The 14,580-nt window shown below is 31.2% G+C and overlaps 1 protein-coding gene across 2 annotated transcripts in view; it reads left to right on the top strand.

Annotated features, from left to right (window-relative positions):
* LOC107443971 (uncharacterized) overlaps positions 1–14,580 on the top strand; it is a 288,826-nt gene that overhangs the window by 150,968 nt on the left and 123,278 nt on the right. For both annotated transcript variants that reach the window (XM_071184277.2, XM_071184272.2), the window contains exon 2: positions 11,517–11,582. The gene's annotated coding sequence lies outside the window, so the exon portion shown is untranslated. The remainder of the gene's footprint in view (positions 1–11,516; positions 11,583–14,580) is intronic.

Here is a 14,580-nt window from a genome sequence, read left to right as displayed (position 1 = left end):
AATGCAGTATTATTAATGTTTTGTTTTCTTTCTATTACTTGCAATTTGAAAGGTAAACATATTATTCAATTTAAAATAAAAATGGTTTCGTGTTTAGTTTTTTTTAAATATTCTACTGTCAAAAACTTATTTGGTATTTATTTGATATGCTTATAGATAGAATATTTACTATTATAAATAGTTATTGTGACTTTTCAAATTTGATTAAATTGCTTTAGAAAAGAAAAAGTTAGGAAAAAAATTTCGTTCAGAATTCAAGAGCTTTAATTTAAAAGAAAGAAAACATAAATTTTTCCTGAAGAATATTCTACGTGAAATGCATTGACGAAATGAAATTTTTCGAAAATTTCACGAAATGAAATTCTACGTAAATGATATTTTTTTTTAAATGAATTGACCAATACATTTGTTTTAGTCAAAATTACATTCTTTATTTAAATTTGAATGCGCACTTTTTTCCTTTGTGGTTATATTACATTTGCTCTTTTCTTTTTCTTAATTTTCCTTTAAGTTTTCATCGGTTTAATATTTCACAAACAAAATCTATTTGAATATCTTTTTTTTTTTTTTTTTGCCAATAGAAAATCATTATGATGTTGTTAATGCTTACACAATTTAGAGATATTTTTTATCCTATTTATTTCACTTCAAAATATCTTATGAACACAGAAATTATAGTAATTTTTTTCTCCCCAAACGTAATTATGCTTAAGGTTCTTGTTAAATTCGGTAGTTGTTTAGTCTATGATATAATTACTATTTTCTAAGAAGGTAATGATAGATCTAACTTATTTATATTTAGAACTTAACACGATACATTATCCAGTTTCCTTCTACTTGATTCAAAATTTTACACAATATGTATGGCAAGGGTTTCTTATGCATATAGGATTTGATTATTAATTGCGTCCCTAGCTTTATTTAACAAAAATAAAATAAACTCTGAGCCTTTATTCATTAAAGTTAAATTGACTTCAAAGAATTAAAGTTGTTGCATTAATGAAATAATCTTACACAGACTTCAAATGACGTTTTCTTAAAACAATTTTTTTTTTTTTTTTTTTTTTTTTTTTTAATGTTCGTAAATACGATGCATTATCCAGTTTTCATTCCTATTTTCATTCTTGTTTTCATTCTTATTCCAGTAATTTAGCACAATGTATGTTGCAAATGTTTTTTTTTTTTTTTTTTGCATATGCAGAAGGACATGAAGGACTTCAAATTATATTAGCCAGTAAATTAGCCAAATATCTAAAAAATCAGCCAAATATAAAAAATAATACCCAAATTTCAAAATTCTTAGTCAAGCAATTTCTTATGATTAATTAGAAAACTTACACTGAAAATATAAATTTACTGCAAATTGAATTATTTTATAAAATTCAAATCGAGAGTCATTTTACAGTTGGGGGTGGGGGAATAGTAAATGAGCAATGAATGGCAAATGCTTAGCGCCTGCTCTGCATATAGATTTCTTTTTGTCTATTGCTTTTCTAGTGTTAGTTTTATTAACTAAAGGAAATACTCTTAAACTTCAATGAATATTCTTAAACGTTTGGTGTTAAATTTAATTCTAAAAAAATACTATGCACACAATTAAAACTACTCTACTTTTAGCATAAACAAAATTTGAAAAATATTACATAGTGTTAAATTTTGAATTGAATAGTTATTTAAGTAATAGTTTAATTATAATCAAAAACTACGCACACGATCCTACTTGCAACAATTACGTAGTGGTTAATTTTGAATCAGATAATTAAAGAAGTTATCTACACCTATGAACACTACTGCTGGTTTTCAAATGATTCTAAAGTATTATTATTATTTAAATTTATCACAAAAATATTGTTTTGAATTTTTCTTTGGTCTTTCCTCTTTAGTACCGAAATCGTAATTTTTTTAAATAAAATTTTATATACTGGTATTAAATTATTTTATTTATTGATTCTAAAGCTGTCAGAAAATCGCTGAAAATAGTTTGCTTGATTTTTTTTATTTATTTAAGCACGATCTCATAATTCAAAATAAATTAAGTAAAAATATGTATTCTTACAAAATTAGTTTTTAATAAAATATTTCTTAAATGAAGGCATATTGATTAATATACACATTTGAACAAAAAAGCATTTTTTTATTATTTTGCATTGAAAAACTTTTAAATTTTTTTTGGATAAAATTTCTATTTAACCATGGGTGTAATGGAAGAGGTACGCGGGGAATCAGCATAACCCACAAGTTTTCGTTCAAATCCCATTTTGTTTTGTCAAATTGTAATTTTTTATTTGTAGTTTTTTACAAAAATGTAAGAAATAGTAAAATTTCATAAATTTTTGTAAAAAAAATATTTTTGAAGCTTAAACAGAATAAATGTGCAGTGTTTGAATTGTATTTGCAAGAATGTTTTTTTTTTTTAATTTTTTTTTTACTAAGAGTTAAATTTTGTTATAAATTTAAATTAAGTGCAAAAAAACCTACTTTGGTTATAATTTAAAGAATTCTAAACCAAATGAAACAAAATCGAGGAACACCAAGAAGAAATTAAAGCTTCTACAATACTTCCAAGTTTAAATTTCTACTTGAAAAAAAAAGAAATTGCAAATAAAATTTTGAAATTTTTAGCTTTTCCCTACTGAAAACAACCGATACAACATGGTTGCTAAACATTCGTGTCATTAAACAAAAAGTAGGGAAAAAAAACGAATGCTTAAAAATGATTTATGTAAATTGACCCTTAGGAAAATTTGCCATAGGTTTGCCATAAAAAAATGCCATAGGATATTCCTATGGGGTTTTGCCTATGGCAAAACGTTTGCCATACACTTTTGCCATATACGTATGGCAGAATTTTGCCATACATGTATGGCAAATTTTTGCCATAGGCAAAACCCCATAGGAATATTCTATGGCATTTTTTTGAATGGCAAAATTTTGCCATAGGCAAAACCCCATAGGAATATCCTATGGCAAAGTTTTGCCATAAGTGTATGGCAAAAGTGTATGGCAAAATTTTGCCATAGGCAAAACCCCATAGGAATATCCTATGGCATTTTTTTATATGGCAAATTTTTGCCATAAAACTAAGATGTGCTACAGTTTATGAAGAAATATTTTTCCATAGGTTATGGTACACCTTTGCCATACAGCTATGGCAACATTTCTCGTTGATATTTTACCATACGCCAAAAAATAATTACTTACAAGAATCTTTCGCAATGGATAATATTAAAAATGCAAAACTTAATAATTGTGGAATAAATATATATCCAGAAAGCTTTTTTTTAAATTTCTTTGATAAACTTCTCCTGTTTTACTTGCAGAATCCTTTTTGTATGCGGTTCTTATTCAAATAAATTTCAAACAGTTAGTACTAACCGCTAGAAAATGGATCCGGTGGACGAAGCGAGTGGGGAAAATAATGGTTATGTTGATTAGGAACAAAATATATTGAGTACAGGCAACTAATATTTGTTAAAGCTGTTAAAACAAGAAAATAGAAAATGGGTCCGGAGGTCGGAGCGAGTACAAAAAACATTAATTTGATTGATTGGTATCATAATTAGTGAGATAAGCGTCAGATATTAGAGGAACCTAAAAGAACGCGAAGCAAAATAACGGTCCGATGGTCGGAGCGAGTATGAAAGTTCTTTAAATTTCGATATGTGATACTAAACAAAAAATTAAACAGACTACTAAAACAATAAAATACTATTAAAACTGAAAAGATAAAGAGTGGGGCCGGCGGTCGAAGTAAAATTAGTTTAAAACAGACCAGACGGGACAAAAGCTGAATATGTAACGATGCAACCAGTGGTGGCATGTGAACAAAATTTTATCTATAAAAAAGAGATGGTATTAGACTATGAAAAGCTAAGAATAGAAAACAGGCTAAATTAATTGATCCCCTACTAGTGAGGAATATAAAACTCAGAAAATTTATGTTGAGTTGTGATAAGCACATTTAGAAAAGAGAACACAATATAGAAACATTGGTAAATACAAAACATGTTTAAGACATGATTAAAATTGGTAAAATTAATAATTGTTATTGACAAATTGACACTTGGTCAGGGATAGTAAATAAAAATTAATTGGGTATAGGGAATCACTATGACGAAAAAGTTGTAAACTTAAGTAACGATTAAATTGTTAAAAGCATTTTTGGTTACAGCAGCAGATGATATGGCCAGGGACTGTCCAGTTGATGATATTGAAGCAAAACAATTGTCAACCAGTAATCCAGCAAATCTAGTTAAGTGATGACCCTAAGCTATGTATAAACATGTAACAGAACATTGTACATATGTGGATACTTAAGAAATATTAGTTGTAAGATAGTAAAACACAGCGACATGATAAAAAACAATTTAATGGCAAGCAAAAATTAAACACAAAATATAAATATAAAGCCCTAACGTATGTAAGATAATGTAAAAAAGCATTGCAGGAACCTAAGTGGAATTAAAATAAAAAACTAATGAGAATGTAAACACTGATAAAAGTACCAGACAGCCGGAAATTCAAAAACTTAATAAATTCAGATAGATAATTGCATAGGCGTTTGCAATAAAATGTTTTTGACCAAGAATGAGATCGAAAAAATATTAAAATAAGTAGCCAAAGTTAGCGATCTGATACACTAAGCCTAAATCAATGGAACATCGGATTTTAAACACTCAAAAATGGAAAAATTGGCCACCCGGAGGCCGGAAAAGACTCACCAGGAATGCCTTGTGGGTTTACATGTTGAATTTAATTAACTTCGGGGTGAAATAATGGATATTTATTTCTTTTAGAAGATGTTTTTGAGGACTCCATAGAAGTTGTTGTTTCGTTGGTGGAGATCTAGATCAGCTCTTCTCTATGGTATACTGCCATACAAATCTTTAAGGTTACCATTGGCCTATGGTATACTGCCATACAAATTTCTGTGGTTGCCATAGGCCAATAGTGACGTGCCATACAAATCCTTATGGTAGCCATTGGCTTTTGGGGTTTTGCCATACAAATCTCTATGGTAACCATAGGCGTATGGTATCTTGCCATATAAATTTCTATGGTAGCCATAGGCTTATGGGGTTGTGCCATACAAATCTCTATGGTAACCATAGGCTTATGGTATCTTGCCATACAAATTTCTATGGTAGCCATAGGTTGCCATAGATTACCATAGGCTTCTCTATGGCAAATTTTCCTAAGGGGAAATTTTAAAATGAAAAACTGTCACTTTTCTTGTTAGTAATGCACTTTCGTAATCTCAGAAACAGCGCGTGGCAAATTGAAAGCAACGGATGAACGAAGCACTAAAATAGAAACTAAAAAAAAAAATGCGGGGCTGATTAACTAAAAAGAAAATAATACTCGGGCGATTTTCTTTCTTCGGAACCCGGAAGAAAACTAAGATGACATTTGTGTAACCGAGGGGAGGGGGGATAGAAGAAAAAAAAAGAAAGAGGGCAGCAGAAAAATCAAGCAAGAGATATGCGAGAGAGAAGAAAAAAAGAATCATTCCCAAGAAATTCTCGTGTTATTCCCGAAATTACTCTAATGAGCTTCAACTAACTGAGAGGGGGAAATAGAAACAAACAAATAAAGGTGGGGGCAAAAAATACACCTGTACTCGGGGACCTTCTTTCTTACACTACGTCTCATTACCGACAGGCTGGTTACTGGATAAAGCTTAGTTGCCGCATCTCATTCATCAAGCCCCCCCTTCCTATCTCTCTCTGTGGGTGGTTCTAGAATATTTTTTGGAGTCAAAATAAAGAAACAAAAGAATGCTCTCGTTGCAATTTACGCCTTTTGTCGGTGTCGAGAATTTTCAGTTAAATTGGATTTAAGGCCCGTTTAAATGAGATGTCCCAATTTGCTAGTTGTCAGAACAATCCTCCGCCGCCATACTGATATTTTTAAATAATGATCTTTTGATTCAGAATAGAGTAAGAGAGACAGTGTGTAACCGAACGGTTGCCATTTTTTTCTCATAATTTTGAAAAGATTTTCAGATATATATATATATATATATATATATATATATATATATATATATATATATATATATATATATATATATATATATATATATATATATATATATATATATATATATATATATATATATATATAATACAAAAAGTAAATACTTTTGTATTAATAAAAGAATTAAATCTCTTTTGGTTTCATAAAATGTCTTTGTTAAAGAATAAGCGTAGAGAGATTCTATTTTGGGAATTCAAGGCTGAAAACATACCATTGAAATATAAATAGATTTATATTTCAAGGGAAGAGTTATTTTTAGAATCGTTCCCTTTTTCAATTCCATATAAGGAAGCAGAAATGATTTTCCTTAATGCGTAAGGATACAAGGAATGTACGAATGTGCATTTTTACCTCAAATCTATGTTGGTATAAAACGTAAGAACGCATAGTTTTGCGTGTCCTTTTCATCTTGATGTGATCCCGATAAGCTGTTCCGGGATTGTCCGGAGTCTTGTCCACTCCCCCTCCTTTGCAGGAGTGGGGACGTGATTTTTAGCAATACCAGCCTACATTTCAATAAACCTGTTTAGAACGTCTGATGGCTTATGACTGCAATTATTTTAAGCTAAATACAACACTGTTAACAGGGTTGGAGCCCTGTAATATTACATATATATATATACTAACTTGGACAAACAAAAGAAAATTATAGACATATGAAAAAGAGGGGTGGGGGGAATAATAATTAAAAAAATAACAAACAACTGATTAAAAAAAGAATGAAATTTTATTTAAAAAAACCGGAGAAAAAAAGAGATATAATCTTTTCATTAGCCCATCCGATTATATCCGCAAAAAACTCCCACACTCTTTTTTGCGGATATAATCGTGTGGGCTGATGAAAAGATTATATCTTTTTTTCCGGTTTTTTTAAATAAAATTTCATCTTTTTTTTTTTTTTTTTTAAATCAGTTGTTTGTTATTTTTTTAATTATTATTTCCCCCCACCTCCCTTTTTCATATGTCTATAATTTTCCTTTGTTTTATCTTCATTTTGAACTTATCGAGTCAGTTCTGTTTCCTTGCAGCTTATGCGCAATAAATGAAACTTATTGTTTTTCTTAACTTTCTTCGTGTTTTCTTGTATTTATTTATTTTGTTTTATTTGTAGATATTTGTTTTATTTGTAAATATACGACCTGCAATAGTCGTTTTAGTCTAGTCTTGGATATAGTACACGCAAATAACACTTTAAAAAGTTCTTGAAAATAAATTCAACCCTTTTCTTTCCCCCCTTTTCATCCCCGGAGCGTAAACGATATCGATATGTTCGATTGTAAGGAAAAGATAATCCAAATATATTTTTCTCCCAAGGAGACTAAAAAACATCTCAGTGTGCATTATAACGTGGTGCTGCTAGCACATAAAATGTGATAAAACTAACAGCTATAATGTAAGCCTTCATCTCACTGGGTTATAAAAATAATATTTTGTTTATTTTATATGTCTCGCACGTGCATCAACACCATTCTTTATCTATCCTTTATTTACATATATTATCTATCGATGAGGTGTGAACTATTGCACTTCTATAAATTTTCTATCTCATTTTTTTTCCCCTTCTCTATCTAGATTTATCTAAGGGTCGCACGTTGTAACCCTTCACCCTTTTTTTTTTCAGTACAAGTTCTTTTTTCTTACTTATTTTCAAACAAACTTTTCGTGACGGAAGCTGACCATGTTTTTCATCAAGTACAGAATAAGAACCGGTAATGACCACACGATGCGAAAGCGTTAATAGTTTACAGAACTTGCATATTAAATAAAGTGGTCTGTCTTAATTCGAAGAATCTTTTTACATTTGTTATTTTAATGTTGCCATTTGCTTTGCCATACATTTAACTTCATAATATTCGCATAAAATTCTGTTATTTTTGCTTTAAAAAATGGATTTTTCTCTTTGTATTACCATGGCGCATTGTTGTGATTCAAACTACAGATTAATCTTAAATTTAAAAGATAATATCCGGGACATAAGTTAATCAAACTTCCAATCAATATTTATAAAAAAAATCTGTTTAATTGAAAGAGACCTTCTCTGAGTGTTACTTATATATACATATATTTACTCTCTGTTCGCATGTTATTACAGTGTTCATAGCTGTAGAATGGTGTTTTCTGTTTAAGCCTGCCTTCGAATAGATAGATTAAGAAGAACCTCAACACAAAATAAAGATGGAGTTATTACAGGATGTTAAAATTAATTGTGTGATTATACAATAATTGGCTGATTTAGTAAAAAAATAATAAACTTTATTAGTTTTAATTTAAAGTTATGATTGTCTGATTGCACTAGGTCTATAAGAGAGTAAATATTTTTTGGTTATTTGAAAATTGTATTTATCTATTTACAATTAATGTTGGAAGAAGTTTCTTTCATAACATCTTCTTCCATAGTAAATGTTTGTTTTGATTTTGTGAACCAAGTTAAGGTAAAATCTTTATTTTCATTCATTTAAGTTTGATGCGTATTTCACTAGAACTGTCACATGTGCACTTACTTCAAATCTTGGGGCACGGAATGTAAAGTAAAAGTTTTTGCCCTATTTATTCATTTTTGATTCTTTATGTCAGTTGAACGCAAGTTAAATCAACGGTACTAATTTTCGAACATGTGGGGGATATCGTCACCAAAATAATATTTTAAAAGCAAAATAAAACCACTTGTTTATATTTACGCTTTTAAAACTTGTTTCTATACCTCTCCATATCCTTGTCAATATAAAAAATCTATAGTCACCAAAAAGCATAGCAAATTATAATAAAAGTAAGGAACTTATATAATAAGTGCCAATGAGCACTCAATACTTAATTATAATCTCTGATGTCACTCAAATACCCATAAAATCCTTAAAATACCCATTATCCTGCTAGAACGCCCTTAAAAGCTTTCACCACCCTCTGGGAGTGGGCTATAGCTTTTATCTTTGAAATCAATATTATAGAGTAGAGGCTCTTAAACTTTTGATCACTGAATCCCCCTATATGTGTAAGCCAGGCATTGCTTACCCCCAAGAGTTTAAATATCTCTCCCTGATTCCCAACGCATGTCTCATCTCGATTTAAAAGTTCCTCAATAATCCCAAAACTGCCTCTGCTACTTATGCAGAATTTTTTAACTCTTTTTTTTCTAAAAGAAAGCAGTAAATATTTAATTAACTCTTTCGACCTGATTTTTGTAGCATTAATATTAAGTATGAAAAGCAGTTTATGTAAATGCTGACATAATAAAATAAGTATACTAAGGGCTTAAAGTTTTCCAATTTCCCCGTTTTCCCAGAAATCTTCTGAGACAATTTGTCCCAATCGTCTTGAATATTGTAAAAAAAAACTATATATTGCATGGGAATAAATAGTGAAAATAATATAAATGCATCGGATTATTTATTTTTACCAGAAGTTGTCTTACCAGAAGTTATCGAAACAAGAAGTTGCCGTCATAAAATAATCAAAACAAAAACTAAAATTTGTTCTTATAATATTTTTATTACTAATGGGATATATTGTCCCACTGGTAAGTACGATTGGGATGTATTGTCCCAACGGCAAGTACGATTGGGACAATATATCCCACAAAACGAAATATGTCAACATTTCTAAATCTGACACTAAATAGGTACAGTTATTGCTGGATAAGAACAAACGTAACTGTTTTTCACAGAAAATATAACAAAAATATATTTGAACTAACTTAAAAATTTAGAAAATACGCAAATTAAAACGAGATTGAGCTGCGTGCTCGCTAACAGAAATCCGCCATTTTGAATATGAGAATGTTTCCATGTTCCTTTAGTCATATTTTTATTCCCTAATGTCGAAAGAACCCCTGAAAAGATAAAATCTGATGCAAAATTGGAATCTTTTTATCCATTAGGGAATAAAGTTTAATCTTTGGGAAGCGGGTCGAAAGGGTTAAAATACTCATTTTTTTTAAAAAAAAAAATATGTAATGTATTTAACTGCCTCAATAAAAGTTTTTAATGAGAAGATGGATGATGTAGGACTTCATTTACAAGTGCTGCTATATCAGTAATATTAGAAATCTACAGTCTCAATTCCGGTTTTATGTTGTCCAGATGGTGTCTGTACTTATTTTAAAGAAGAGCTAAAAATGTTCTTTCACATAAATGTGTGCATAGTTTGGGAAATGCATCAGAACTTTCAGTTTTCGTGGACAACTCGGAAAAATATTTCTGACCCCGACATTTTCGAAGGAACTTATTTTTGTAAATCAATTTCAAAGCTCCATTCGTGAAAGTCTGTATTAGCTGTTCTTCTATTGATGTGAGGCCATCCCACACATCTATTGCAAATTAATTTCTAATGCAGTTATTTTTTTCTTCAGCTGAACTTGTAAGATAAATTCCATCGTTTATCATATTGACGCGCTAAGAATTCAGTTCCTAATTTTTGCCCATGTGTTTCTGCTATTTTTTTAAAATATTGTGTTTTAGTAATGGCTATGTAGTTGCAAGCAATAATAAAATTGAGTTAATATTCTTGAATGAAATACATCCTTTTTTTTGTGTTGTGCGTGTGTGTGATTACGGACAATGAAGTGATCTAGTCTAGGATGGCACATATTTTAATTTATGCATGAGACCTTTCGGAGTGTGCAAAAAAAAATTAAAACTTGACATTAACGCTGTTTTTTGAAGTTCTGCCGCGAAGGAAAATAAAAAGCCTTAGTTTAAGTGCCTTACACTTGAAGCAATGCGATTATTTTAAACTATACGTATAATCTTCCCGTGAAGAATTATCTGAGCTTTAGAACATACATATAACTTAAATATTTTAAAAGTTATTAAACTTTTTTAAAAATCGCCAATTTGGAGACATTTTTCCATCTAGATGAACATTATAAAAAAATCACTGCCTTATTCTCAGTTTTTTCAAACTTTTATGAACCGAAGTAATGCAGCATTGGAGTAAGTTTTTAAATATTAAAAAACTAGGCCACAAGCGGTTTTCTTTTTTGCAAAACTGTGGCTTTTTTCTATATTGACGTTTTGGGCCATTTTCAAAGTAAGCTTAGACAGCGCTGGCTTTAGATAGGCTAAACTTGACCTAACAATCATGAGTAACGATTGAAAACTCACAGCAATTATAAAAATAGCATATTATACGCAAAAAAGCATCATTTCATGTTGCGACAGAGCCTTCGAAAAACCTTCGCCGCCACGCAAGAAATTCGTTGGGAACCCCCGGGGGTCCTCGAACAACTGTTCAGAAAGGCTTCTCTAGAGTATCTTAGGAAGTATTGATAAGTTTCTAATTTTTTATTGTAAATAGTTCGGTTTTCTTGTGGATCATTAGCAATGTGACAGCAATTAACAATATAGTCATGCGGCATTTGAAATAAAATGATTTTAAATATTTATTTTGTAATTTTTATTCGCTTACACTGATTTATTTGCTTACACTTAACTCTGAATATGCCTTATCAAATTTCAAACGAGAACTTTCTTCTGTTACAGGTAAAAGTTAGAGTCCATATCATGTTTGTTGCTTTTGTTACAAAACTACATTTGCTTTTTGTCAACGTAAGTAATATTTTTTTCAATTTAAATAATTCAATTGTTATCATTGTGCATTGTTTTCATTCATTCAGAAATCTAATTTACGAGTAACATTCTTAGAGGTGTAAAATTGTAGAAAATTATTTTTTTCATTCCTATTACAAACACTCAACGAAAAAAAAATTTTTTTTCGATTTCCTAATATTATTTTTTAAAAATAAATCACTGATATTGTAAAATTTATCGGTTTCAACAATTAATAAGAAGAAAATTCACTCATCACTTTTTTAAGACCTGCTATTTCTTTATGTATTATCATTTTATACCAAAGGTTACACAGATATACAGGGTGTTTATAAAGTCCCGGACCCATTTTGATGTTTAATAACTCATAAAATAATAAAGATAGATTTAAATTAATAACATAAATGGTTAGATAGACTCAAAAAGTTTCATGACCCTTGTCAATGAACTTCCACGTGTGCCCCCTTCGTCTCACGGAGAATATCAAGTCGATAGTCAATTTCACGCCAGGTAGCGGCAAGCATGTCGGCATCCACAGAGGCTATTGCGGTTGTAATTCTGGCTTTTAGGTCATCAATGTTCGACACGATCCTCCTGTAAATATTGTCCGTAATAAATCCCCAAAGAAAAAAGTCCAGTGGCGTTAGATCAGGTGATCTGGGTGGCCAAGGAATTGAACCTCCTCGCCCTTCCTGGAAAATAGTCATTCAAAGAACTACGAACGATGATACCCCAATGAGGTGGTGCACCATCTTGTCGCAAAAAGACATGTGGCTGAAGCTTTTCTAGTTGTGGAAATACGAAGTTTTACAACATGTCTAAGTATACGACTGATGAGACCGTCTTTTCTGTAAGCGAGGAGGTCCAATTCCTTGGCCACCTAGGTCACCTGATATAACGCCGCTGGACTTTTTCCTTTGGGGATTTATTACGGACAATATTTACAGGAGGATCGCGTCGAACATTGATGACCTAAAAGCCAGAATTACAACCGCAATAGCCTCTGTGGATGCCGACATGCTTGCCGCTACCTGGCGTGAAATTGACTATCGACTTGATATTCTCCGTGAGACGAAGGGGGCACACGTGGAAGTTCATTGACAAGGGTCATGAAACTTTTTGAGTCTATCTAACCATTTATGTTATTAATTTTAATCTATCTTTATTATTTTATGACTTATTAAACATCAAAATGGGTTCGGTACTTCATAAACACCCTGTATATCTGTATTTCACTGTTTTAAGATAAATTGATTTAAAGCAATTAATTATTTAATTAAATAATGATTTAATGAATAGTTCAGGATGACGATTATGGAGAAATAGGAAAAAATATTGATAATTTTGGAATCTCTCCTGAGATTCATTCTCAACATGGCAGTTAAATGCAAATCATGTAGGAATTGTTTTTTTTGTTTTTTTTTAAATTTTTTTTTAAAGCAAATTATACCTTTATTTTTGTTGTTTATCAGTAAATCTTGCATTTCATCAGTGCCATATCACAGCCATTGGCATATCGAGCATAACTTAAACTTAATCCGGATTTACTTTTAAATTACGCATAAAAGTTTTGAATGCAGTACTCTTTAAAAAATATATATTTTTAGTGGTATATGTATTTTTATAATTTGTTAAAATGAAAAATAATTTCACTCTTAAAATATAATGGTCCGACAAATAAAACGGAAGAAATTTAACAAGAGTCTTAAGAGTATATGTCATACTTTAGATGCACTTATAAACATAGATGCCCTTTTCCAAAAAGAAGACTTTGACCCATGTCGTTTAATGAAGATATTACACATTTTCCATTAAGTCTTTGTTTGCAGTAGGAAATGATGTTCTCGTCTTCATTAAAAAAGTCCATTTAGCCTTGACTGATATGTTTAAACAACAGAAAATGCTAAAATAAGAAGGAAAAAATGAAAGATCCTTTATTTTGATAAGGTAGATGGCTCTTTTTTAATCCTCTCCAGTACCGAGAAAAGCTTTGAAAATGAAAGACGATGAAACTTCATTTCGTAGAAGAGTAACGATGCTTTGTCTTGAAGTTTTATTCAGCATGCACGGCATTCCAGTTCTTCATCGTAAAAAGCAATATTTCTGGAGGACGTGCAGCATTTTTCGAATTTCGTTTTTAGTTTTCGCAAACTTTTATGTCTCGTACCGCATCTACAAACTGGTACAACAAATGAATGTGATGTTTGACATATTTCCCATGATCAACGCTTGCGTTAGTGCTGGAATAGCAGACTCCATCGCTATCTACAGTTCCAACTTTCCCAAGTTTTCTAAGCGTCTGCATAGGTTGCTGGAAAACGTAAAAATTCAACTGTCTACGGGTACACTATGTAAGTTAGCGGCGACTTCCTTTCTGTTTTTGTCGTACGTCACAGTGTGCTCAACCATATTCCCGATGTACGCAAAGGACTGGTTTGATGCTGCTTCAAACAACGAAACAGAACCTGATTTTTTTCATACGAATGAGCAAATGAAAAACATATCTCACAATTTAATATTCCTAGTTTGTTCCGTAAATGTAGTGTCGAACGCAATGCTTTATTGTTTCGTTTGCTCCGTACTCCAGCAGATTCTGACAACTATTTGCAAAGACATCCGAAATTCTACTCCAGAAACGCTCCTCAACTTCCGATCTAAATTTATAGAAGCGGCAGAGGTTGTGAAAATCACAGATAACGTCTTTTCCTTATTTGGAATGGTTGGATTGGGTTGTGTGTTTGCTAGAGCATGCTCGTGCATTCACTTTTACCTGAACTTGAAGGACACCGTGCGGAGTTCGCTTCTCTTTCTTTTGGTGCAAATTGCGTTCGATTTCTGTGCACTGACGGCCATCTGCTGCTTTGCTGCTCGCGTCTCTGAAGAAGGTAAGAAGATTGCTCCGTGCATTTTTCACATCAGCCAAAGAGTGTCTCCTTGCAGCACTTCTTACCACTTGGAGTGTTTGGATTTCTGCAAGATCGTCATGTCGTCCGATGTC

The sequence above is a fragment of the Parasteatoda tepidariorum genome, chromosome 3, assembly GCF_982258835.1.
Source record: "Parasteatoda tepidariorum strain Cologne lab strain chromosome 3, Ptep-v5.0, whole genome shotgun sequence".
Taxonomy (NCBI): domain Eukaryota; kingdom Metazoa; phylum Arthropoda; class Arachnida; order Araneae; family Theridiidae; genus Parasteatoda; species Parasteatoda tepidariorum.
Note: the sequence above shows the minus strand (reverse complement) of the source record. Positions and strands in the feature narration are given on the sequence as shown.